At 42.7% G+C, this 26,525-nt stretch overlaps 1 protein-coding gene across 6 annotated transcripts in view; it reads left to right on the top strand.

Annotated features, from left to right (window-relative positions):
* ARID5B (AT-rich interaction domain 5B) overlaps positions 1-26,525 on the top strand; it is a 188,937-nt gene that overhangs the window by 115,649 nt on the left and 46,763 nt on the right. The window lies entirely within an intron of this gene.

The following is a 26,525-nucleotide window of genomic DNA, read 5'->3' as shown; positions in this document are numbered from 1 at the left end:
ATCCTAGAGACCACATTTATTAGAATCAGTGCGAACCCTACAAATGCTCATTTTCAATTCTTTAATAACTGCTGATAGTAAAATGTAGTTATTGAAAATTATTTTTAGCTACACATGTTATACCGTTTAAAAAACTTAGACTAAATACTGTCAGCCCGTGTTTGCTTTCCTAGCATGTTATTCATTTATTGAGAAATTCGGAATGTAAAAACATCTGGGAATAACTTGGTGTGTGCGAAGTCATCTTTAAAATGTGTGTATTTCAGAACTTCTTTTGTGTATTTATTTAGAAATACAGGAAAATTCTGTAAACATGTTCTGGAATATATGTAACATTTGAATATGAAAGAGCGAGTTGGCATAACTGAAAACCCAAATTTCATTTTCTATAAATGTTACTCTGTTGGAGGAGTGGGTTTCTGAAATTAGAGAATTCAGATTGTGGTTAGCGATATTTATAGGCAAGTATCTCTCTTTGCCCTGGACTGAATGTGTGAACCAGAAATGTCCATTCTGGCCCTGTCTGGGGTATGATGTGATGTTTATGTCTAAATAAAGGAGTTAGTTTAATTCAGCATTTTAAGGCCTGAGTCGGAGCTGTATAAACCCCGTGGCGTAGGTCTAACGGAGTACCGCCAGAAGGGCTGGTAGCTCCCTGGTTCTGTTCAACAATTAGTCCATGGATTTTATAGCCGGGCCCTTAAGAAACTGGCACCATCAGCACAGTCATGGTGATTGGGAAATGACACAACAGAGAGCGGAGTCGCAGAAGGGAAGTTCTTAATGATTCATAATTTTCCCTTTTGGGAGAAAGAGAAATAAGGCCCAATATTACACGGCTCTGTTCAATTCTTATAAATTTCACATTTTGTAATCATTTTAGTAGTTTGAAAGCCTCAGGGCGGTTCCTCCTGCCCCATGTTCCCTAATCCTCTTCTTTTTCTGAAATAGAATTCTTTGTGATATGAACAGAGCTCATATAACTAAGTTTGTTGGTACAGTCCAGTGGACTAGACCAGATGAGCTCTGTCATCCTCCAAACACCACTTTCTTGAGACTCTAAAACCCATTCTGTGGAGGAGGTTCTTTAGAAGCTCATGATTTTCCAGCTGAGGGGCACTCTTGCCTTATTTTAACCCTCTAGGGCATGGGGTGGGGTCCTTTGAAAACCTCATCTCTTTACTTGTGCCTCACAGCCACTGTGATTCCCTCATTTGTGGCTTCGGCTCTGGATTTGATATGATACAAGGGCCATCATCAGAGGAATATTAAAATCAGTGTGTTTTCCGTGGGCAAATATTCCCTGGGTCTTGTGATGAACTGAAATGATAGAAAGGAGCTGAGAGCAAACCTTCTGGCAAGGAAATTAACTCAAAATTTAAACTAAAAACAACCCCCCCAAAACCCCTCAGTGTGAACAAGCCACAGAGATCTCCTATAACTGGAGCACGAGGTTAAATTTGTTCATCGACTAGGGTGTGAGTAAACTGAAAAGGACTCTATGCATGTATATGTGGAACTCTGAAGACAGCAGTAGTTCCTTCAGGGCTGGTCGATTTTACACTCTGAATGATGCCTGAAGGAGGTACTGCGGGGAAGAGATCCCTCCCTTGAATTTAAGGAGCAAACCAAACTGTGGACAGTCTGAACTAATGAATACTTTAATAGGTATTTTGTTACTTTCAAATATTTGTCTATCTGCTAACAAGTACTTTGATGAACACGTAAGAGTTGTCCATTGCAAGGGGCATGAGCTGGTCAACATCAGTGGGCTAAAATCCTCAAAACAGTCTTCTGTTTTGAGCCAAAGACCTGGAACCGGAGTCACTAGTTACCATCTATTTTCTTGAGAGTTTCGATGAGGTCTCTAGATCAAGGAAATACTGGAAACAAGCCAAACAGACGTGCCTCCGTGTTTAATTCTTTCCCCTGCCTGGACTCTCAACACACTGGGGCAAGTCTCCCACCCTTTCCCCAGTACCTAGTATGTATGGCAGAACCACCTGCTGGTGGATGACTCAGAGAAGACTGTTTTGAGGATTTTAGCCCATTGATGTTGACCAGCTCATGCCCCTTGCAATGGACAACTCTTACGTGTTCATCAAAGTACTTGTTAGCAGATAGACAAATATTTGAAAGTAACAGAATACCTATTAAAGTATTCATTAGTTCAGACTGTCCATAGTTTTGTTTGCTCCTTAAATTCAAGGGAGGGATCTGTTCCCCGCAGTACCTCCTTCAGGCATCATTCAGAGTGTAAAACTGACCAGCCCTGAAGGAACTACTGCTGTCTTGCAGAGTTCCACATATACATGCATAGAGTCCTTTTCAGTTTACTCACACCAGCTTGACCAAATAGCATATTTATACACACATGGGCAGGTCATTGCCACATTATTGAGGCATATTCTTATACCAGAAGAATGAAGTACTGAAAGAGGCTTAGGTATGTTCACACTGTTTGGCACACTTGTGTTGACAATAGCTGTGAACCTGATGAGATATTACATCTCACCTCTAAGGGAAGGCAGTCAGAGCAGCTGGTATTTACAGCCTGTTGGGATTGGTGGCATTGTAGGTGAAATAGTCTACAGAATACAAAGCCACTAATTTCATAGAGATGAGACCTTTGGTTGGAGATGATGAGGGCTTTATGGGTAATTTTTCACACCAGTGACCCCAATTCCCTTCTAAACTGTCACACTAGCGTTTAGCTGGTAAAGGTGATTCTATTTGTCCCTCCAAGCGTCCTTTGAGTGGATGAAGGGAAATAATATGAGCCCATTATCACAAATGAAGAAATAGCATTATTGGAACTTGTGGAATAAAATGTGTTAATGGAACAGTCTGGAATAAACCAGTTCCTGGTTCAGCCACTGCTGCTACTCTTGTGTTCTAGTGTTGGGATATTTCTCCTGGCCCTGAAAAAGAAGCCGTCGCTTCAAGATTGTTGATGTCTACTCACCTTTGGGTAACAGATAATAGGTATTTAGGAAATTTACCCCCAGCTTTTTAAGATGCCTGGTCTGTTTTCTTGTTCATTCTGTTGTTGTTGTTAATTTACTTAACTTTACTGAGTCTTCTCGTCTTATATCCGAGAATAACACCTGTTTCCATAGTTGTCCTAAGGATCGGACAAGGTAATGTATGGGAAATGTTTAGCACTGTGCTCCTGGTAGAGTAGTTTTTCAATAGGAGCAATAGTAGTTATGATCAAGACCACACAGAGCTGGAGCTGGTGGTGTGCCCCCTCCTGCTTCATCTCCCTTGTGTCCTGGATAAAGGCGAGAGACTCCTTAGCATCCTCAGCAACACCCACACGAAGATACGGCGGACACTGATCTCAGCGTGTGCCCCCACTGTGTAAGCAGCTTCACGTTCAAGCCTCAGTTTCTTTAGCTTTAAAATGAGCGAGATGGGGGCTTCCCTGGTGGCGCAGTGGTTGAGAGTTCGCCTGCCGATGCAGGGAACACAGGTTCATGCCCCGGTCCGGGAAGATCCCACATGCCGTGGAGCGGCTGGGCCCGTGAGCCATGGCCGCTGAGCCTGCGCGTCTGGAGCCTGTGCTCCGCAACGGGAGAGGCCACAGCAGTGAGAGGCCCGCGTACCGCCAAAAAAAAGAAATGAGCGAGATAGGGACTTCCCTGGAGGTCCAGTGGTTAGGACTCTGAGCTTCCACTGCAGGGGGCACAGGTTTGATCCCTGGTTGGGGAACTGAGATCCTGCAAGCCTCGCAGCGTGGCCAAAAAGATAAAGTAAAATAAAATAAAATGAGTGAGATAACGCCCCTCAACACGGAGTGCCTTATTCATCCATCCACCCATTCTTCTTTCGGTTGGGGTTACCATTCATCAGTTCAACAAATATATTTAGGGAGAACTTATTATGTATTATTGCATTAGACCTTGAGCCAAACTTAAGGAATGAAACAGACATAAGTCCCCTGGCCTCCTGAAGACTAGGGTCTAAGGATGTGAATAGTAAGCAGATATATCCATGGTCACACACAGGCATGCATAACAGAATTACAGGCCATGATAAGAGCTACAAACACAAAAAGATTGCTGTCTAGATTAAATGAAATAATGTATGAGAAAATGTATCATAGCCTATAAAACATAGGCCTTCAGAGACTTACTTTGGACCAACGCAACACCTGCTGTCTGTGGCAGCCAGCGCCGTGGCACATGCTCAGTGCCTGAGCTTTAGTGGCGACACCACCACTCCTTTTTCTTTGAGGCTTATTTCAGAAAGGAGAGTGGAAGGGAACCTTTCTGTTGAGTTTATAATAGCAATTACAAGCTGATAAGGGCAAACCATTCATCAAACGATCTCGTACCTCCGGACTTTATCTCTTCAGGTCGAATGTTTCCTGATTGATATTGACTACCATATCTTAAGCAGCTTTGAACAGATAAGCAGCTAGAAAAGAAACTCCTTTGAAGGGATGTGACAAAATTATGTTTTCTGATTTTTTTTTTTTCCTTTAAGGAGAGAGATTAACTTCTCATTGTTCTTCTTACAGAGCACAAAAGCTACAAAAGTGTAGAAAACGCAAAAAAAAGATGTTCATGGGTAGATATTGAATGAGTTCCCACTGATGTAAATTATCATCTGTGTTGATGTTCTTTTCTTGTTCTGAAATTGTTTGGAAGGAACTTTCAAAATATTGAGAATGACCCTGTACCAAAGATACCTGGGAACACACAGTTACCCCAAGAAAAGATATCTTCTTGATTACTGTGCATAAGTACCCTACTGGAAGCAATGCTGTAAGCGAGTCTTGCAGGTTAAGTATAATTCATTTTCATAGAACATTATTTGTAGAAGCAGTGTTTTAAAGGTGAGGAAGGTAGGTTTCTGACCATGGGCCTGATACCTAGCTTTTAATTGAAACGACCATAAACGTAATTAGTCAACTATGTACTCAATTATAAAGTGTATAATTACATTCTGAACAGTAAAAAGCTTCCTAAAGTGTATATAAATCAATTAAACAGGGCAATACAGTAACCCATCACATAAAATTATACTTAATGAGATGTGTCATCTGTCACAGTGTTTTCCACACAGTTCTTATCTTAACATCTTTGTGATTCATTTGTGCCTTATTTTTTGCTGCAACAAATATCACAGTAAAGGAACCTCTTTATTTTGGCCAGAGAACTTAGTGACATTATTTTGAGCAGAGTGACACGGGTATCTTTAAAGACAGTTTGGAGTGGGGAAGATTTGGGGACATTTCTAATGCTTTTTGGAAAGGTAATCTGGATTTTTCTACCTACCTTTACTCGTTAAAAATGTCTCTACAGCAAGCTTGGGCATTTGTACTTAGGTTGTGGTCTTGCTACTGTATCCACAGTTGGTATATGTTGCCTTGAAATTAGCTAGATGACCTGTGTTTGCTTGTGTACTTCCTGCGATAGATGCTAGATATTACAACAGAGGTGTAATTAGACAAACCTGCTAAATACAAATCACTCTTGATCAAGTCCCTGCACGTTGAGAAGTATAGGTGGAACTAACTTACAGCCATGTTGTGGGGCCTGTATTTATATAAATCCTTCAAGTTTTTTATGTATAATCAAGCAGGTCATTCCAAAGTAGGCTGACTGAGGGACAGTGGGATTGAAGCAAAGGAAAAGCATATTTGCACTTTTAACTTCGGCAAATTGGAAGGATTTCTAAAAGATTTTGATAAATATTTTCCAAAATGGCTTTCATTAAGTGGAGGTTCAAGAGGTGTTTGTATCTGGTGAAGATACAACAAAGATGCTGGTCTCGCAAATTCTGACTTTTGCCTCAGCATGGATAATAAAGAAATATCTGAGTAGCTTCGAAAGGGCTAGCTTTCTAATAAGGTAGTGATACCACTCACTTCCCTCCTTTCATCCCCTTCAATTAGGTCCAGATCCCAAGTGGCTTTTCCATAAGTGAAGTCAGACTCGTGCTGGGTAGTTATACCCAATCCTTGTTGCAAGAAACAGAACCACAAAGAACAACCGACCAGGGCAGGACTGCCAGATGGGGTGACCTAAAGGCCTTCTCCTCCATGTCATGGGAAGCTCACGTGGTTCTTTTGATCCCGCACTTTCCTGAATAATGTACTAGCACGTACTTTCGAGGACAGTCGGTTTGTTCATTTATCCATATGTCCAACCGACACGTGTTGATAACCAGCTCTGTCATCATATGTAGCCCTGTGTAAGGCTGTGGGACTCGTACAAGGAGCAGCACAGCACAGTGCTAACCTTTGAGGCACACACATGCGAGTGGAGGCTCCCTTGAATTAAACACACACTTAAAATGTTATTTAAGTGCTGGGATAGAGCTAAGAGAATCCTTCTCAGATTCAGCAGAAGAGAGGAAAATACGTACTATTTTTTCATTTCGATTATTCCCTTGAATATTTTACTGGAACTAATGTAATTGAGGGACTGGCAAGTTTTACAAGTGACGAATACATTAATCCCACTCTTCCTTTCTGCCTTGTGGGGTTGTCAGTTGAGTCAGGGCTTAAAAATGGAACTTGATGAGATTTGTTCTAAAGATGTTGACTAATACCAATTAAACCCCTAAACATCACACACAGATTGATTATGTCTTTTCCACTCTTTTTAAAGACCCAGAGATGCACCTAGTTAATAACCTGCTCCATGTCCTTAGTAAAGAGCAGGCTAATTAAAAATTGTTTGCGAGCTGGAAACGAATAAATGAAGAATCACATATTAAAACAGGCATCGTCTCCTGCAGAAGGAGCTGAACATGGGCTAGCGGGGAACGAGAGGAGTAACTCTGAGCCCTCTTACACCGAGGATGACACGTACAAATGTAGAGTTGTGTCGCGGAGACGGGGAGCTGGGGTAAGGAGGCTCTTGGCAGGGTGGGCAGCCAGCTTCATCTCCGGCTGTGTCCCTAATACAGACTGAAAGGGCAGGGAAGGACACGGAGTCTGTGTGTCCTCTCTTCCTCCCTCTGTCTTTCCTATCCTGCCTGTCCCTCAAGCCCCTTCCTGCCGCAAGTCCTGCACCAACCTCCTTGGATCCGTCTGTGTGGCTCGTGAAGGTCCACAGCATTGAAGGTCTCTGCCACGGTGATGCATTTGTCTCATGGAGACGGGGAAGAGGATAATGGTCCCTCCCTTGTGCTCTGTCCAGCTGGGTAATATGGGACTGTTTTCAGTTTCTTGACCTTGCTTTTCTCTCCCTTGATTGTAAACCCTCTGCATATGTCCTTCCTGGAAAAGAACATCATCAACACCTCTCATCATTGTCTCACCCGTCAAACTGGCCAACTTCTTCTGTCTTGCAGATCTCAGCTTAAGCATCACTTCCTGAACCAGGTCTTCCCTGATGTTTCCATGAGTTCAGCAACCCCGTGGTGTTCTCAGAGCTTCTCCTCTTGCTTGTTGATAACACCTACCCACCCACTTTACCCTCTCCCTCTGCTCTTCACGCCAGAACCTCAGCTTTGTGAGAGGAGGGCCAAGGGATGTCGTGGGAACCCCTGTGTGCCCAGTGTGTAGCCTGCATATCCTCGGTAACCAGCATATGTTGAAGGGATGTTTCAGTTCTGACTTGCAGCAAACAAACTCAGTTCTGCTTCCCTAGAAAGCAAGAATCTTGTCTCATGAATCTTTGGTGACCCTTGTAAGGCTAAGTGGTGCCCAAGAAATGTTTGTTGAAAATAATTCTTAATTCTGTTATTATGTTATTACCTTAGCTAGGCATGAGAGGAGTTTCCTTTAATGATGTGTGGAACAGCGAGAGGAATGAACGAGCTTGGGCCTGTTTCTCTCTTAGTGGAAGGACTTACATAAGCACAAAAACACTAGTTTATAGTATTGAATGAGCACTCACCTGTGAAGTGTGTGCCAGTTGTCGCCGCATTCTGCTCTACAGCCTCTGTTTTCCTTGGCCCTCATCGCAGGGAACAAAATCTATTCCTCAGTAGGGTCTTTGAGTAGGCTGCTCTGTGCAGGCAGGTAGCACGGCGCCAAGGAATTGAACGCCAAAGATACATGAATCTGGGTTGCAGTCTCCACTCACGGTTACTCACCACCTTTGTGCTCCTGGGCAATTACTTACCCCCTCTAAGCCTCTGTGTTCTCATTTTTGAGTTGGCAGTAATGTTGCTACACACCTCAAGGGGATATTAAAATCATCCCTCAGGGTGCTCAGGGGATTGGTTGGTTCCAGGACTCCCTCTGATACCAAAATCAGAGGATGCTCCAGTCCCTTATATAAAATTATCATTTGCATATAACCTAAACAACCTCTCATATACTTTGAATCATCTGTAGATTACTTTTAATGCCTAATACAATGTAAATGTTATGTAAATAGTTGCTGGCAGGTGGCAAATTCAAGTGTTGCCTTTTGGAGCTTTCTGAAGTTTTTTTTTTTTTTTTTTTTTAGACGTTGGGGTAGGGGTTTATTCATTAATTAATTTATTTTTGCTGTGTTGGGTCTTCGTTTCTGTGCGAGGGCTTTCTCTAGTTGTGGCAAGCGGGGGCCACTCTTCATCGCGGTGCATGGGCCTCTCACTGTCATGGCCTCTCTTGTTGCGGAGCACAGGCTCCAGACGCACAGGCTCAGTAGTTGTGGCTCACGGGCCTAGGTGCTCCGTGGCATGTGAGATCCTCCCAGACCAGGGCTTGAACCGGTGTCCCCTGCATTAGCAGGCAGATTCTCAACCACTGCGCCACCAGGGAAGCCCCCTGAAGTTTTTTTTTTTTTTTTAATATATATTTTTGATCCGCGGTTGGTTGAACCTGAGGATCAAAAAGCACACAGCTACGGTAGGCTGATTGTACGTGAGGATTAAGTGAAGGGCTGCACGTAATGCTCTCAGCACAGCACCTGGCATGAGACATTCGTTAGTGACCTGCAATATCTCTCACTGTTCGCCTTCATCAAGGGAGATCTCCTAGCCTCCATCTGCTCCCCAGAACTGTTTGTGGGTACACAGAGAGGCCTAGGATTTATCTGTCCGGAACATTCCAGAGCCCCAGTGTTCTTGTCTCTTGTTTTTATCCTCTCCCTCCGTCCCACCACCCAGCACTTGCGCTCCACGTACAGACCACTGTCAGTTCCAGGTGTGCCACACCCTAACTTACCTTGGTGGCTCTCCAAAAGTCAGATTTCTTTATTTGACACATTTTTAATCTCTGATAACAGCCTCTTTTTTCTTTCTGTTTAAGTCTATTCTCAATTTTTTCTAAATTGATTTCATAGGGAAGACCTCATCTTTCATTGGAATTAAACAAAATGAGAATATGTGGCCAAGAAATCATGGGAAGACATTTGTAGGATCTAAGGCCCAGAAGTGATGATGATGCTGCTATGCTGTTTACTATGTGCCAGGCACTCATCTGAGCCCTGAATCATTTTCTCCATTTTACAGAGGATGAAACTAGTTGCCTGTGTGAACCATATAGTGGAAAGAGTATGTAATTAGTCTACTTTGCCCTTAGGACTCCATCCTGATAGAAAGTTATTTTTCTTTACTTAATATCCAACAAAAGAAGGAGATCACCTTGCCACAAGTTCTACCCTTGTTTAGTTGAAACATTTGACTCAATTTATAGAAGTCTATGTCTCTGTAGCTTGATCATGACATTGGAATGTCAAAAAAAAAGAAAAAGAAGAGGGGAGAACACTGTGAAATGAAATCTACGTTTACTGGTAAGAAGCACAGAGCATTTGGCATCAGCAGAAAGCTTAGTCTTTGATGTGGAAAATAGAAGAGTTCTCGCTGTTTCCATTTGGGTCAGAGAAAGAGATGATGGCTCTGATAAGGTTACTGGGTTCCAACGCTGGATGTAAATCATAGACGAGCCACAAGTTGTCCTGCCCTGAGGATATGCAAGTGTGAAATACACATGTCAGGAAAAATGTGGTCAGTGAGGAACCGCACAACGGGAAAAGCAGAACATACTTAATAAGACAAGTCCCAGTTATCCTGTGAGCGAGACTTTGTTATAAGATGAGACCACTTATTTATGTGAGTCAGGGGCTGATGACGGATGATAGAAGAGACAGAAGTGTGGATGAGTGATTTTGGGTGAATCTTCTTTTTTTTTAATTTATTTTTTACTGAAGTATAGTTGAATTACAAGGTTGTTTTCATTGCTGCTGTACAGCAGAGTGACTCAGTTATACATACATATACATTCTATTTCATGTTCTTTTCCATTATGGTCTGTCACAGGGTATTGAATACTTTTCCCTGTGCTCTACAGTAGGACCTTGTTGTTTATCCATTGTATATATTACCGGGTTTGGTGAATCTTCTTGCCTCCAGACATACAGAAGCCAACAGCCTGCAGTGTCCCTATTCTGGACAGCTGCCTAAGGAGAAAATGTTATATTTTAGGTGTGGCAACGCCCTCAGTTTCAAACAGTTTTTTCCCCTGTTTTCGAAAACATTCACACGATTAATACCTCTTGCATGTATTCAACAAAAGTTGCCTAGCAACCATCAAGAAGCATTTTTGGAGTGCAAAGGGTCTAAAAATGAATGAAGAGCAAAAACGTTGAAGCTGCAGCTGAGATGACCAGGTTTCTGATAGCAGTTTCAAAGCAGATCCCCCAGGAATCAGGCCATGCATCCCTTAAGAGTAACAAGATCTGATCTGACATCCTTAGAGACCCACTGAAATGTCCTGTTCCTGTTGGACACATGCAGAGAGGGAATATGTAGATACAAGAGGAACCTGTAAGTGTAGCTTGATCCACTTCTCTGCTTTCAGGCAGGACTGCCTCCTACCTAATCCCACATGCATGTGTAGGTAATGGGGTTTTGGAAAACACTTAAGAAGAAGGATTATTATAACACCTCCTCTGGTAACCCACTGGGGAATCTTGCAGCCTTTGGACTGAGACCACTAGGTTGAACGTGGGTTAATCCAGGAATTAACCTCTTTTCTTCAGGTTACTGATTTATACTAATGGTTGGCTCTCACAGTCATATCTTATTCTAAATGAAAAGAACCTAAGGGATCTTCTAGATCAGAGATCACGAACACGGGTTCCCAGAGGTGTCAGCAGAGAACCTTGAGGGAGGAGGGCCGGTAGGGCCTATGACAAATCAGGAAGCAGTAGATACCCATGCTCTGTAAAAAGGGGCAGCTACTCTTCAGCTCCAGTCTTTTGTTGTGTTGTAGGAATATGAGCCCAGAGTTGTCAGATCTCTCAACTCTTTCAGAAAAGCCAGACATATCAGTTTTTATGTGAAAAATCTCATGATTTTTAACTGATGACAGTAATAATTTTTAAGAAGTCTTCAAACTAAATAAACTGTGCTACCAAGGCAGATTTAGTCCATGAACCAATCTTGTTTAATGAACCTGTAATGTTATAGATGAGGGAACTGAGGCCTGGTGAGTGAGGAGACTTACTCAAATTCAGTGAATATGTGAACTCCTTAAAGTGAGGAACGGTGCTGTCTTCTCTGTTTTATTTCCAGCTGGACTAGCACAGGGTCAGGCATACGATGGCAACTCCATAAGTATTTATTGAATCAACAAATATGAGGTGTTAGAGGCAAGACCAGGACTTGGCGAGTAAGAAATCAGGATCTTAAATACTTTCTCTTAAATGACTTTATTTTCCTTCTAAGTCACCTTCACTAGCTTCTATTTAGATAGAACTTGCTCTTTTGCCAGGTTGTGTCTTGTTTACGGCGGTATTTGATTAATAGGAATGTTCTAGTGAAAATGCCAAAGGAAAAGCCCTGGATTCTATCTGGGGTTCAGCCTTCCCATAGATTTGCTTATATTGGGACTCCTACAAACAATAGGTTCTCTTGGCCTACCATATTCAATTCCATTCAGATTTTAAAATTTTTTATTTTTTGGCCGCGTCATGCGGCATGCGGGATCTCAGTTCCCCGACCAGGGATGGAACCCACACCCGCTGCAGTGGAAGGGTGGAGTTTTAACCACTGGACCGCCAGGGAAGTCCCCAATTCCATTCAACTTTCTGTCTATTAATTGAGCTCCTACAGTGTGCAGAGGCATCTGTATGGTGATTTCAAGACATAGGGGATTCAGATGAGCTGGTGGCCGGGGGGTGGGGGTGGGATTTCAATGATTAATTTAGAGAATGAAGATGCTTGGCATATAGTCTCTTCTTTAAAAAATGTTTCACCCTATTTAGGCGATACTCTACTGTGTGGCAGTTTCCTTTCTTCACTTTTTGTTTTGAGATTTAACGTTGCCCCAAACGTAGAATCAGCGATCACCAAGCCATGTTCTCCTCTTTTAACCACCTCTGGTTGTTGGCTCTATATTGGAAGGCTCTGCCCAAGTAGACAGCTGTCAGCCTCCAAGGAGGTGTACCAGCTCCCAAGCGATCCTCCAGCTTCAAGGGCACTTACTCTTTCTTCTCGGGTGCTTACCTCTGTGCTGAGGGTGCAGGTGTTTCCAGTGTGTCAATAACTCACCCACGAGAGAACTGCTGGCCTCTTGAAATGCTTGATGTATTACTTCCATGTGTCTGTGCGTATAATAGTAATAGTAATGGCGTCCACCATTGATCCGTGTTTTCTAGATACCAAGTAATGTGCTAGTCATGTTGTCTCATTTTATCTCACTCGTAGACGTTCTCAGTCATAATCTTCCAATCCCTTTTTGATAAATGGGCAGATTCAACCCCAGAGAGATGGACTTGCCCAGGGTCCCACGGTTGTTGGGTTTGTGAATTTTATGAAGAACTACCTGCTCTCCAAGGCTCTGCCTTCTTTATGAAACTTGGGTCTCCAGCAGCAATTTTACCAACTTCACAAGACTTCTGGAGTGAGAGGTATATCTTTTTTTCAGAAGCCAACTCTAAGGGACATTTTAAACAAAGCGGACGGTGGTGATTTTGAATGAGACTGTTTAATTTCAGAACACTGTCCTTTGCTGGCAAAGATAATCAGACGTAATGTCATCTTGCAACCTCTCTGCATGCGTGATTTCATAAAACTGGTGTAGCAGATTATTATTATAAAATTAGTATCGCATAGAACAAACCAGGGATGCAAGCCAGAAGAAATAGACAATGAATAGTTATATAAGGTTTTGGAAGCACGTGTAGTGGAACACAAGCTCACTGTATTTTCTTCTCAATTGTCTGCCGTTTGTTAATGTTTCCTTTCAACATGATTGCATCTCAGTTTAATAGCACTTGCCATCTCAGGCTCTATGGTGCCAGGCTCGACATAGTTACATCCCCTCTGTGCTAAAAATATTGCATGTATATATTCAGCCGCAACCCGACATGTTTAGCTAATGGGTTACTCAGGAGCTATGCGCTTATATAATTAAGTGATGTATGTAATTTTGTGTTAACACATTTGTAATGTGTGTTTCCCTGGTGATTGCAATGCTTTATTCTGTGTAAAGTGTGACATTTTAATTCCCGCTGAACAACTTCCTACCTTGATTTGCCTTGTTTTTGTGGCAGGGGATTATTTTGCAATCCAGATAAAAGCATTATTTATGAAATTTCTAGGCTATCCCATTACTGGGAACTTTTAACTGCAGATCAATCTCCTATTTTATTGATCTTTGTTGAAAATCTTTATTAGAATTTAAATTTAATCTCTACGTTATAGATTTGCCCAGACTTGGGCCTGCAGGAACATTTTTTTAGGTAGCTTTGCAGGGATGGGTTTTCTTAAAAAAGTAATTCTCATCAGACAGTCTGCCATCTTCCCCAGGGAACTTTGTTTCTCTTAGGTGTTGCTGCCTTTTCCCTTGTTTAGGTTCTCCAATAGAGCCAGCATCATCCCATGAGCTTGGAGGGTCTTGGCAAAACAAGTCAGATTTATAGATTCACAGACAAGGCAGGTCTCTGTTAAGCATTTAACTGGTGGACAGTTGCTGGGTCTCAGAGTTACATAGTGGGAAATAAAATGTGGACGTGTATTTTCCCCCCTTACTAATGGCAATTGTGACCAAGGGAAGGTACTGCAGACAGGAAGGTGAACCACCAAGGACAGCCCAGCCACCTTGCCGTCTTCAGAGGTATTTCTTTTCTCTAGTGGAATCAGCAGTCAGTGCAGTTTAATAAACATTTACTAGACTCTCACTAAGTACCAGACACTGCTTTCAAAACATGATACAGAGAGCCTTCAAATTTTTATTGTTCACCTACTATGATGATGCTACAGTGACTAAGACAGACATCATCCCTTTAGAGTCTGATGAGGAGAGAGACTCACAGATGATTTCAATACAGGGTGACAGGTGCTAGGGTAGAAGCCTACTTGATACAGAAGTTACAGACAAAGAGTTCCCCCCCATCCACCCAGCTGGGGATGTGGGAGAATAAGGAAGTTTTTTAGGGGATGCAATTCCCAGTGCGAGTCTGGGGAACAATTACAAGTTGGGGCAGGAGGGAAAATGGTGAAAAAGGAAGGGTATCGTCAGAGACCGCCGGGGAGCTCGGGCACACAGGTGTGGAGCCATGTGGGGAGCTTGGGAGACCTCTAGGGTATTTGTTACTATTGGAAGGTAACGAGGATGCTCCAAAGCAAGGTGGGCAGTGGTCCGTTTCTCCCAGAGGTCTTGAATTCCCAAAGCCTTTCCGCACATGAGGAGGCCCCTTCAGGTTTCCGCCCAGTCCAGCAAAAGCAAGAAGGTGGCAGGCGCCGTCGCCGAGTGCCAAGTGCTGCCCCGACGGCTTCGTGAGCATGTTTTCCTAGTCCCTCCCATTTTGGTCTGAGCAAACAGCTGGGAGTGTGGTGCACAGAAGTCCCGCCAGAAGGACCCACGGTCCGTGCGCTCCAAGTGAGCTTTCTCCGTTGTGTGTTTTGGCATTTGAACATAGCGGGAATGTCCTTGTCAGCTCCCATTTGACTTTATTAATTGCAGTTCCTTGGAAAGTGTGTTTTAGTTACGTGGTCTTGGGATGACGGAGCTTGCCCTGCAGAGACCCAAGAGGAGGTACTCGGGGCCCATTGCAAAGCCGTCTGCTGCCAAGGCCCTGCTGCTGATCTCGTGCAGCCAGCAGACACCAGTGTGACTCTGGGCAATTGGCAGACTCTCTGGGCCTCCTGTTCCTGATGTGTAGAATAAGGGTTTGGGCTAGATGGTGTCTGAGGTTCTCCTTACTCTCTGGAATTTCATCATTCTTTACATTACTCAAGTGAAGAATCCTACCGTCATCACAGCTCCTAGCAGCGATGTTTGGTTCCAAGTACAGTAGAAAAGCCACAAACCACTTTCTGCACTTCACGTCTTGTCATGATTCTCTGGCTCCATATTTTAGGAGGCCGTCTATGCTGGCACTCAAATCTAGATTTTAAGTTTTTAAGGTACAAAGGGAATTGCTAAGCCTCTGACTATTCCTAGAATATATGGTGGCATGGATCAAATAATCCACTTCATTAGTGTCGCCAGAGGCTGTCACCTAGCAGCTCCGTGTCCTTTCCAGGCCCCGCCTCCACTTCCCGGAGCCCTGGGGCTGTGGTTAATAATGTCAAAAGAATGTTTGAAAATTGCCCTTCTGTTGCTTCCAAAGAGTCAGAGCCCTCACGTGGTTAGAGTCCTGGGCTGCAGTCTCTGTGAACGTCTTCGTTTTTCACTCCCTCACCATTTTTTTGATGTTTCAGTTTTCTCATCTGCATCAGTTTTCTCATCTGCAAAATAGGCATAAGATCCCTTGCGCCACAGAAATATTTGCAAATGGCTTTGTTGTACACAGGGATTGGCATTAAATTGGGGCAGAGTATCATTTTTCATTCCATAATGGGACTTAAACAAAAGCCCTTTTGAGTGTGCACCTTGTGTAAGCTGTGCTTAAATGCTGATGAATTTCAGAGGTCAGCAAACACCGCCCCCTTTCTTCATTATATTTTTTAAAGCTAAACAAGGCTAACTAGGGAATTCATTTTGGAATAAAAAGACATGAAAGAAAGGGTATTTCAGCTTGCACAATAGTACAAAAAAGAACAAGAATCATCATGTTTGCTAAAGAACTCACAGCTGTTTAATTTTGTAGTAAAATTACTTTAAGAACTTTGCAAATTCAAAGACAAAACCAAACAACTGTTGTTGCAACACTGAACTTCCACGTGTGAGTGGAAAAGCCAAGTTAAGATTAATCTGCCCCCAACCTCATATTAAAAATACAGAGCATTTTTGTTAATGCTGGTTGGAGGAGCGGCTTTTATCTAAAGAGGAGACACATAAAAGAGGAAAATGGTACATTTACTGGTAATAAGATGAAAAATAGTTTATGTTCTCATGTACTTTGCCCCCAGCTTTTTTTCTTAAGCTCCTCAGTCTGTTTTAATACCAGGTTTGTTTGCTTTTTGGGGATGGGCCTGTTAGGCAGGAAATTGTTGAAAGGCCTACAGCAGAATTTTTATTTAAATGCTGTTTTTTAAAATTAAATACCAAATTGGGTAACCAATTATTAGATTTGGAGTTCAGATTTTTATAAAATTTTATTTTTAGGCGATAAGGCTAAGTTCTGTACTTAAACTTCTATAAATTCCACGTTTCCATATGTTGCCTATTGTCAGAAACAAATAAACTGTTCCTTATTTAAAAAGAAAAAAAAAGTGGTTTTCTTCCATATTAGGGAATTATTCAGACTTCTTTCCTTGGTTCTTATAATTCCAAACCAGTTGGAACATCAGTCTATTTTTGGTTATGAAGAAACTTTGAAAATGTAGGCATGATTTTTTTAAGGTTCTAAATCCCCTAAAAATCAGTTTGCCACATATATAACAGTTATGGTTGTAAATACAGGGAAGTCATTGTATTCCAGAAAGATAGAGTTCTAATTTCCATATTACTAGCCCTCCGCCCTCCCCCATCCCTCTCCACATAGGAGGGCTGCTCAATGTAAATTCTAAAACATATAAAACAACATAAGGTTGTGATTTGTGACTGTTTCTGTCGAGGCTGAATGTTCTTACCTGTATTTGATTAAACTCTCTTGTTAGTTTCTGGGTTTTTAATGGTCTTCCCACCACATCACACAGATTGACCACAAGAGGGCAACCGAGAGTTTCCTTTCAGCTAACAAAGCCAGAACTGGTTTTAATATCAGCTAAGTGTTTTAACTTGCTAAGGATTTATTTCCCCGCCTTCCAATTGCCACACATGCAGCCTCCGAGTTTCCACTAACAGCGAATAATAATCCAAATAAAGTTCTTCTGAGGGAAAATATAGACAGACTGGTGCAGACAAGAGCTTTTGCCCAAATAAGGATCCCTTTTGTGGAGACCCCACGTGTTAGATAACCATCAAGTGACAGTTGGTCATGAGTTAATAATGTTGGATGCTGAAATATGCATGCCATGTGCTATAAAAGAGTTTGGAGGACAAAGACAAATACTGCTGTAGTTAGATATCAGAAGAATAGCAGAGGTGTGCAGACTGCTTCTCTGGATGGAGGTGGAACCTGCCAAATAATTTCATAAAAATTATTGTTATAAGTATTATACAGTAGAATGAATAATAGTCATTGCACGTTTCTGTTGACATTGCGGGCGTTTTGGTCTTAATCTCGCTGCATGTAACTGCCTTAAACGCTATAGCAACTCTTGCCTTCTAAGAAAATATTTTCTAAGCTTATTTCTACTGCTACCATTGCTGTTCTTTTATTTATTTTTTGTTTTGTTTTGTTTTTTTGTGGTACGCAGACCTCTCACTGTCGTGGCCTCTCCTGTTGCGGAGCACAGGCTCTGGATGCGCAGGCTCAGCGGCCATGGCTCACGGGCCCAGCCGCTCCGCGGCATGTGGGATCCTGCCGGACCGGGGCACGAACCCGTGTCCCCTGAGTCGGCAGGCGGACTCTCAACCACTGCGCCACCAGGGAAGCCCCCATTGCTGTTCTTTTATTTTTATGAGAACCCTCAAAAGGGGGTTCCATAAAAGAATCCAGGCAGGTGTGTAGCCCTTTGATTGGCATGTTATATTTGGAGAACCCTTAACGTCTAGGTATGTTTCTGTGTTGCTGCTGCCGCAGGAATCAAAAGGTGAGGAGGTGGAGGGGGACAGGCTTTGGTTCAGCGACAGTGACAAGTTATTTGGGAAGTTGAGACATGGGGCCAACTGAGCGATGAGCAGCCATCTTCTCAGAGTGATGCCCCCTGGCCTTTTTGGTGCTAAGATTGGGAAAAGGATATATCTCCTCTCCTGCCCCCTAGAGTTCAAACCTTTTCGTTCTGTCAGCTTTTCTGGGCTTACTGGAGCTCCTGTCTTCAATGAACAGCCTCCCTTTATGTCATATTAAACCGTAGGACTTCAGGCACCTTGGCAAAGCTGTGAAGACTGTGCCCTTGCCTTTGGGCCCGGCTGTATCAAACCTCTCTACTTACTTGCAGATGAAAACTCCAAAAAGAAAAACACACGCAGACCATGAACGTATTCAACAGTTTGTGGTGTAGAAGCTTCTACTTTTCCAGTGAGCCAAAATCGCTCAGAATCGATTTTCTCTTATTCAGTTCGCAAATGACTTACCTTACGCCCAGCCCATGCTGGTAGCAGGAGAAAATAACAAGTAAAATAAAAAATGAGACAGCTCTTTTTCTCACTTTCTTCCCTACCCCCCCACCCAACTCCCCAAGTCTGTTGTCAAGTCTTAAAATTTGCCTTGACATCTTAGTTAAGGAAGTTAATGAAATAACATCTTCATCGGGGCCATGTGGTTACTTTGAATCAATGATTACCAGATTTGAATGTTACAAAGGAGACACCTCAACTTTGGCAGAATTTTCAGATACTAACATCTATGCATGACTACCCTGCAAAACAGTGAATAAAACTCTAAATTGTACTGAAAGTTTGACTCATGATTTTTGCTATTTTAGCTTCAGATGTTAGCCTTGTTCTGTCTGCACTTTAACACACATTTCTAAGGACCTATATCTATAATCGTAACATTGAACTGTTGACTAAACCAGCGTCACCCAAGAGAGAGATACTGCAAGCCACGTGTAACTTAAAATTTTCCAATAACCACATTTTAAAAGGTAAAAAGAAACAGTGGAATTAATTTTAATAACATTTAATTTAATGCAGTATGTCCAAAATATTTCAGTATGTAATCAATATAACATGTTATTAATGAGCTATTTGATATTTTTTGTATTGTCTTAGAAATCCAGTGTGTGCTTTACACTTATGGCACATCTCAATTTGGACTAGACATCTTTCTTTCTTTTAATATTTATTTATTTGGCTGCGTCCGGTCTTAGTTGCAGCACGCGGGATCTTCTTTGTGGAGCCCCGGGGGCTCTCTAGTGGTGTCGCGGGCTCAGTAGTTGCGGTGTGCACTGGCATGGCATGTGGGATCTTAGTTCCCCGGCCAGAGATCAAACACGCGTCCCCTTCATTGGAAGGCAGATTCTCAACCACTGGACTGCCAGGGAAGTCCCTGGACTAGACATCTTTTAGGTGCACGAGAGCCCCATGTGGCTAGTGGTTGCCATATTGGACAGAGCAACTCTAAGCAGTCCTATAAATGTTTTGGCTTTCACTGAAATGAGTGGGAATAAATTCTAACATCTTCTGTGTGTTCTGTGTCTTCATCATGAGATTCCTGTCAATATCTGTCCGCTGTTTCCCCACAGTGTGACACACTCCCGGGAGCTGAGCTCCCTAGCTTACCCTGCTGGGGTTATATCGAGCTGACCTTCTTCACTCTGCCCTGCTGCAGCACACACTCTTCTCTGCCACCTGTAAGTTCCTTGGTACCACAGTAGTGCTTTGAAAGTCGTCTTCCAGTATTGTGGCTCGCAGCTCATAGAGGAGAAACGGATTTACCTGAGCAAAGAAGAATGTCTCAAAGTCTCAGACAAACAGGAACCGTCACCTTTTTACTTCTAAGTAAGAGACTATGCTGCTACTTCTTCTTCTTCTTCTTCTTTTTTTTTTTTTTTTTTTTTGGCTGCACCTCGTGGCTTGTGGGATCTTAGTTCCCTGACCAGGGGTTGAACCTGCGCCCTCAGCAGTGAAAGCACTGCATCCTAACCAGTGGTCCTCCAGGGAATTCCCTGGGATTATCCTACTTCTTAAATTATTCTTTCTGAAAGGTAGAAAAACATGAAGAGAGTGAAAAATCCCCTTTAAGTACAAATTCCTTTTGGGATCTTTTTAAAAAGAAATGGGGAGCCTATTACTTGATGATCTTTTACTTTTTACTTTTCCGTATGTGTTTGAAAAAGTGAAAAGTCTCATAATGTATTAGTCCAAGTCTGTAGTAAGTTAAATATCTCCATGTTAATCCACATATACACACACACACAAAAGTCTCTTTTACTTACTTCCAACATTTTCTTTAGAGATGCAGCAATCAATTATCCTCAATGTTGAAAATGGACTATCTCATTTCCAAACCTGGAGAAATGGCTGAACAAGAATGTTCTATTTATACACGAGTTTAAGAACTGCTCTGATAGTTACTGATCTTCGCAAGGTTATTCAATACAAAAATGTGGCTTGCACTTCTGTGCTGTCACGTACAATAGTAACACCATAGAACATATCAATCATGGACTAGAATAAACAGGTTTATTGATTATAACAAAAAAAGAGACAAAAATTAATTCTCTATGTTTAAGAGGTCCTATCTTTTTGTTTGTTTGTTTGTTTTTGGCTGTGTTGAGTCTTCGTTGCTGTGCGGGGGGCTTCCTCTAGTTGCGGCGAGCAGGGGCTACTCTTTGTTGTGGAGCATGGGCTCTAGGCAAGCGGGCTCAGGAGCTGTGGCTCGCGGGCTCTAGAGCGCAGGCTCAGTAGTTGTGGCGCACGGGCTTAGTTGCTCCGCGGCATGTGGGATCTTCCCAGACCAGGGCTCGAACCCGCGTCCATCCCCTGCATTGGCAGGCGGACACTGCGCCACCAGGGAAGCCCAAGTCCTATCTTTATAAACTTCATAAATTACAGAAATCAAAATGTCCTTAAAAAATCATTTCCAGAGTGGATCCTTAAATAGCCTAAGAAAAAAAAGGACAAGTATCTTAAGTTGATGTTCTATTGGTATTGTAGATAATCATACTAAGAAAAACGAAATCTGTGTATACTGAATAGTTTTCAAAAAATGGAAACATGAGTTATTTCAAAATCTTAAGAAAGAGTACATAGTGAGCATTGAGACGACACACTTGTTCTAATTGTAGGAGTTTTGATGCGGGTTTTTTTTTTTCCTCAACATCCAGCAGGATCTTCATTAATTGAGGCTCCTGGGGCTTGGAAATGGCTGGTGGGTACCTGGCATCTGGGGAGAAGAACAGCAGGAGAAATGAGTTGCCAGGTACATGTGAAAGTGAAGTTTGAGCCCCGATAGCATTTTAGAATCCATTTTTTGCTTTGGCTGAGTTTGTGACTTCTCCACAAGACTTTGCAGCTGGGGAGGAAATTGACCCTTTGTGCGCAGCCTTGAGCACCTACACGGTGCTGCCTCCTGTACCTTAAGATCCAAGCTAAGCCCTCAGGCATCCACGCTGCCCTGATGTCTCTTCACAAAATATTTGGAATTCTAAGGCCAAAGTCTTTCCGCAGGTTCCTGAGGCCATGGCCTATAGACTTCATTACCCCAAAGACGAATAAGCATTTGCAGAGCAGCTGTGAGCCACCAGGGTCCTGAAGGGGATCTTTCATCTGAGATGGTTGAAAGGATACTGTGATGATGGTTGGAGGATGCTGGGAGTAATCAGAACAGACCCAAATTTGAAAGGCCTGGCATTGGCTTCAGTCTCCTTCCCCTCTTCCAGAATTCTCTCCTTAAAGAGTCAATCCTCTGAAAACCCAGAATCTCTCCTCACTCTAGACCTCAATTTAGCTCCCCGATTCCCCTCTTACTCCGCAAGTGGTAGTGAAAAGCAACCACAATCCCTTTCTTCTTTGCCAGCGCCCTTTTAGACAGGCCTATCATGGACTTCTAGAACATTTCTGAATGCCTTTGGAATTCCCTACATCATTTTGAAATGATATAAGATAACATTTGGCCATTTAAATTTGTCTCCCTCCTCAAGACACAGAGGGGAAATAAAGATAGAGATCTGCCCATCACTGCTGGTAAAAACTGACTAAAAGAGAGGTTTGATTGTGTATTAATGGCAAGAATGCATGGAGTCACATGCTTTCAAACCAATTAGCAATACAGATGAGCTAGCAAGTCAAGTTCCATTTATAGGCTGGGGGAAGGGGAGAAGTAAAATAATCTGTGTTGTTAAGTGTTTCTGAGAAATGAAGACCTCCAGGGCAGAGAGAAGGCGGATCAGGAAATAGCTATGCAAATCACATGCCTATGAAATTACTAAGACTTTGATCAGAGGCATTAACAACTGCTGGAGCATTCGCAAGTACGAAACAAGGAGTGAGTAAGACAGGACATATTTGGAAGGCATTACAAAAGTGTTTACTTACATGGTTTGCTGAGCAGTCAATGAAGTCCACGGCTGTTTTGGACTTACGTTGCCCGACCAGTCCAGGTATGACAAATGCAGTGATACATTCCACTCTCATTAGTGACTTGGGGATCTCAGTGACAAAGACCCTAAGTGGCTTGACCTCATAGAAAGCCTGCTTCATTTTTTTTTCCCCACACTCTTTCTAATAACACTACCGCGCACCCTTCTACAGGTGGTAGGAGAGGACCTGGATTCAGTGAGAGCATAGTTCATTGGAAATGCTAAATTGTAGTTAATAGGCACGGTGGTTGAAGCAACATCAAGGTATGGCTTGGGCTAAAGCAACCTTGGAAACTCAAAGCAGCCGTGACATCCAGAGTAGTGAGTGTGACCACTCCCCTGGGGCACACCCCTTGGTCCCTGTGCAGGGCTGCCTCGTCTTGGTGGCATTTGAGAGTGAGGGCATTTGAGGCTGGCTCTGGTCTCAGCTTGCAAGTCTGGACTCATCTTTTTAATGCCTTTATTTGAGGGAAAAAATTACTCTTAAATAGGAAACTGTCAGAACAATGACAGAAAATGATAACACTCTTGCAGCTTTTTTTAAACTGTGCCTGTTTGCTTTAAAGTCATCATTTAAGTTAGCAAGCCCCTCAGGATGGAATTGTGCTTGTTAATGGCCCGGTGTGTTCTTCTCTCAGACAGCGCAGTTGCTTCTCAAACATTTCTGCTGGGTGTGGGAAATTATTTATAGGCGAACAGAATAAAAGTAAACTTGCATGTTCTTAAATCTATATATAATTGATTCTTTGTGAATTCATGGAAAGATTCAACCAATTATCGGATGCTGAGTACCAGCGGCTGCAGTTTTCTGGCCTTGCTCTGTGAGGTGTGGAGCGAGGAGTATATGGAATGTAACCGTGGATTTGAAATAAAATTTCAGGGAATCATTTATGAATTTAAAAGTAAAAATGTTGGCTTTAAGTTAAAGCCAGCATGAGAGCTGAGAGCTTCTGTTTTTCTTTTCTTTTTTTCCAAGTATTTGAAAACTGAAATTCTGTAAGAGATTATCTGTGAAATGCCTTTCTTTTATTACACCCATAAATTTCAGGAGTGGCTTTGATCAAGCCTTCTTCTGCCATTCTCGGTTTCTAAATCTTTTACTCATACGTTAATAACTTTAAAAACACTCATCCTATTTTTGTTGTAGTGCAAGAGGAAGTTTCTAAGGAGTCAAAAGGGAAACATTGAAAATAGAACACAATAAATGATAACTAAATTAGGATAGGTTTTTTTTTTCCCCCCAGCAGGAGCAACGCTCCATGCTGAAACTTGCCAGAGTATTTTAAGATTATTGTCTGTAAAGACAATGTACCAAAGAATTGAGATGCTCAGAGGAAAGGCATTGAAGAAAATGCAAAGTATTATCAGTAATGCACGCCATGCATAGAACAATGCTTGCCAGTCCACAATCCTTCAATGGGGGTCGTTTAGTTTTCTGACTTGTGTTTAGTGTTACGCGCACACACACACACACACACACACACACACACACTTGCAAATCAAATGAGTTAACGCTCTGCCAGCTTCCTCTAGACATTGACCCTGGGGGTCAAACTCTTAGGAAAATGATGCCTGGTTTTCCATTCCCCTAATTCCAGTCCCTACCAACAAGCAAGTCCTATCTCTGAGTGGAAGCTCACAAAGAATTTCTCGAGAGAACATGTTGCTGTGCTGGCAACAAAATCCTCTCTGCAAAACGAGAAGAAAGAGTTGTTAACTGATGAGTCAATCCAGCTTTTATAGCAGTTTATCTTCATGGCATTTCCAAGAGCATAAATGTTATAAAAAAAAAAAGAGACGGTCATGACAGGAAGAACACAGTAGGAAAAAAAACAGGAACATTTAAGCCAAAAGCAATTTACTTTGCCAGTAACTGGTTACATTTCCTTTGTTTTTATTATTATTGCAAGATGAAAGTTTCCCACACCTGTGCTGCCCTGACACATAACTTGTCAGAACCCACAGTGAAGTAAATACGTACATGAACGCCTGCAACTCTGAGCTTCTAGACTCTTTAAGAAAAACAAAACAAAACACAAAGCATGTTTTGCTGTACTGTTTTAAAAAAAAAAAAGACTGTGATTCAGTAATAGTTGAAGGAGTTTTTAAGAAAAGGAACAAAACAAAACAAAACACATGGGTCAGATGTCAAAGTAGCCTGGGGCACTGGTGGGTGCCGATTCTCCTGGGATTAACACCTATAGAAATAGCTGTGACGTCACAATGGTGAATACTTGTTAATTTCATGGCGCTGAGTAAGAGGAACAGATGGGCAGTCAGAGAGGGAAGATTTGTTTTAAAAAACCACAGAGATCTTTCACCGATTAGGCAGAAGAGTTAGTGAGTGGCTCACTGCAAGGGGGTAATGTACTTGGTGCTCTAAGTTTTATTGGAACCCTGTGACTTAACTGATGGGGACCCCTGCTCGCCCTCAGGGCTGTAGGATACCGTGTGATGCCTGAGATGGGCTGCAGCGCCCTCGTGCTGTGTGTTATTTGAGAGTTTTTTCATTTGGGGAAAGCTCCCCGGAGACTGCCAGCCCAAGTTAATAATATAGATCCCTCATTATGAGACACAGTGTGTATGTCCTCTGTTAGAGAGAAGTTCCTTAAAGCAGGGGCTCTGGACAATGTCCGGCTGCCTGGGCTGGAAGCCTTCTGCTACCAGTAACCAGTGGTATGACCTAAGACAAAAGTAATTTCACTCTATCTCAGTTACCTGGTCTGTAAAATGGGGATAATACTTGTGCCTTCCTGTTGGCTTGTTTTGAGTTTTAAATGAGTTACTGTATGCAGAGTGCTGCCTGGCAAGAAAAAGTGCGCCGTAAGCATCAGCTATTATTATTATGTGTGAATAATATTGAAAACATTCGTGCAGAGGGCTTTGACTGAACTCTCTGAGCCGGGCCAGGGTTGGCCAGTGGATATACACACATATCAAAGTAACTGTGCGTTTCCTGCTTCACACTAAAATACACTACATGTCTTTTTTTTGAAGTAGAACTCACCAGCACCAGGTATGCTATCAGTAAATGTATTGCTGGCTTCCAAGAATGGCTTTGTTGGTAGAGACTGCTCTCATCTAAAGCACGGGAGCTGGTGTGCGTCTGGAGTTTTAGGATTTGGGTTCTCTCAGGAAGTGTGCGGCCCTTAGCTGGCAAGAAGAGGGCGGGTTTAGGTGGGTCCGGGGCAGCTAGGAGGAGGTGGGGAAGAGTTAAAGGCCAGGGCCACGCCCCCCTGACCCCACCACACCATAAAGCATTTGTTTTCATTCACCCGCCTAGCAAGTGATTTGTCTTCTTGACCCTGTAGGAAAAAAAAATGTAATCTGGGGACAAGAATATTTGCCCTCCCCAAAAGCCAGCCTTTCGGTCCCAAAGATTCACCTGGGGTCTTGCGGATCCAAAAAATCTCCAATTGTATTACGGGGGCTCCCACCCCACACGGAGTCCTGCACGCTCCATTCCCCCAGGACTTTGAACGTCTGCTCTTCAGGGCATTTGTTCATTGCATGTGGGACAATCGTGGTCCCACTGAGATGCCAGATACAATTACCCTAAGCAGGAACCAAAGGCTGTAGGTTTCCTGTCTCATTTCCCACAGCAAACTCAAGTCACTGGTGTGTGCTCCCAGAGCTCACAGGTAAGCAGGAAAGGTGAGTGCCGTTTTTCAGGTGCCCAGTGTGACGGGCATACATGTGGTCAGGTCGGCGGGCCCAGCTCTTGACACCAAGGAGGCCTATGTGGGCACCTGTATTTCCACTAGTCACTTGATTATTCAACAGTATATTAGGCAGTGCTGCCCCTGGATGGATACTGGGGCAGAGAAAAATGAATCTAACATGGTCCTGCCCTTAAGGACTCTCCAATTTCGTATAATAATAAGCTATGAGACACAGCTAAAGTACAAATAATACAGTGATACTTTCCATCAGAGAAGGTCAGAAAAGAAGTTCAGAGGGGAGGCTAAAAGAGGTATTTGAGTTTGAGGCTTTGGTGACTGGTGAGATTTACCTAACCATGCCTGAAACATCAGCGTACTTGCCTTTCTTAGGGACAAAAGCCTTTTTCTCTTGATCAGATTCCACTTAGAGTTTAAGTTTGTGCGACC

This window comes from Globicephala melas, chromosome 16 (assembly GCF_963455315.2).
Source record: "Globicephala melas chromosome 16, mGloMel1.2, whole genome shotgun sequence".
NCBI classification, from domain to species: domain Eukaryota; kingdom Metazoa; phylum Chordata; class Mammalia; order Artiodactyla; family Delphinidae; genus Globicephala; species Globicephala melas.
This window is presented reverse-complemented; position numbering and strand designations above follow the sequence as displayed.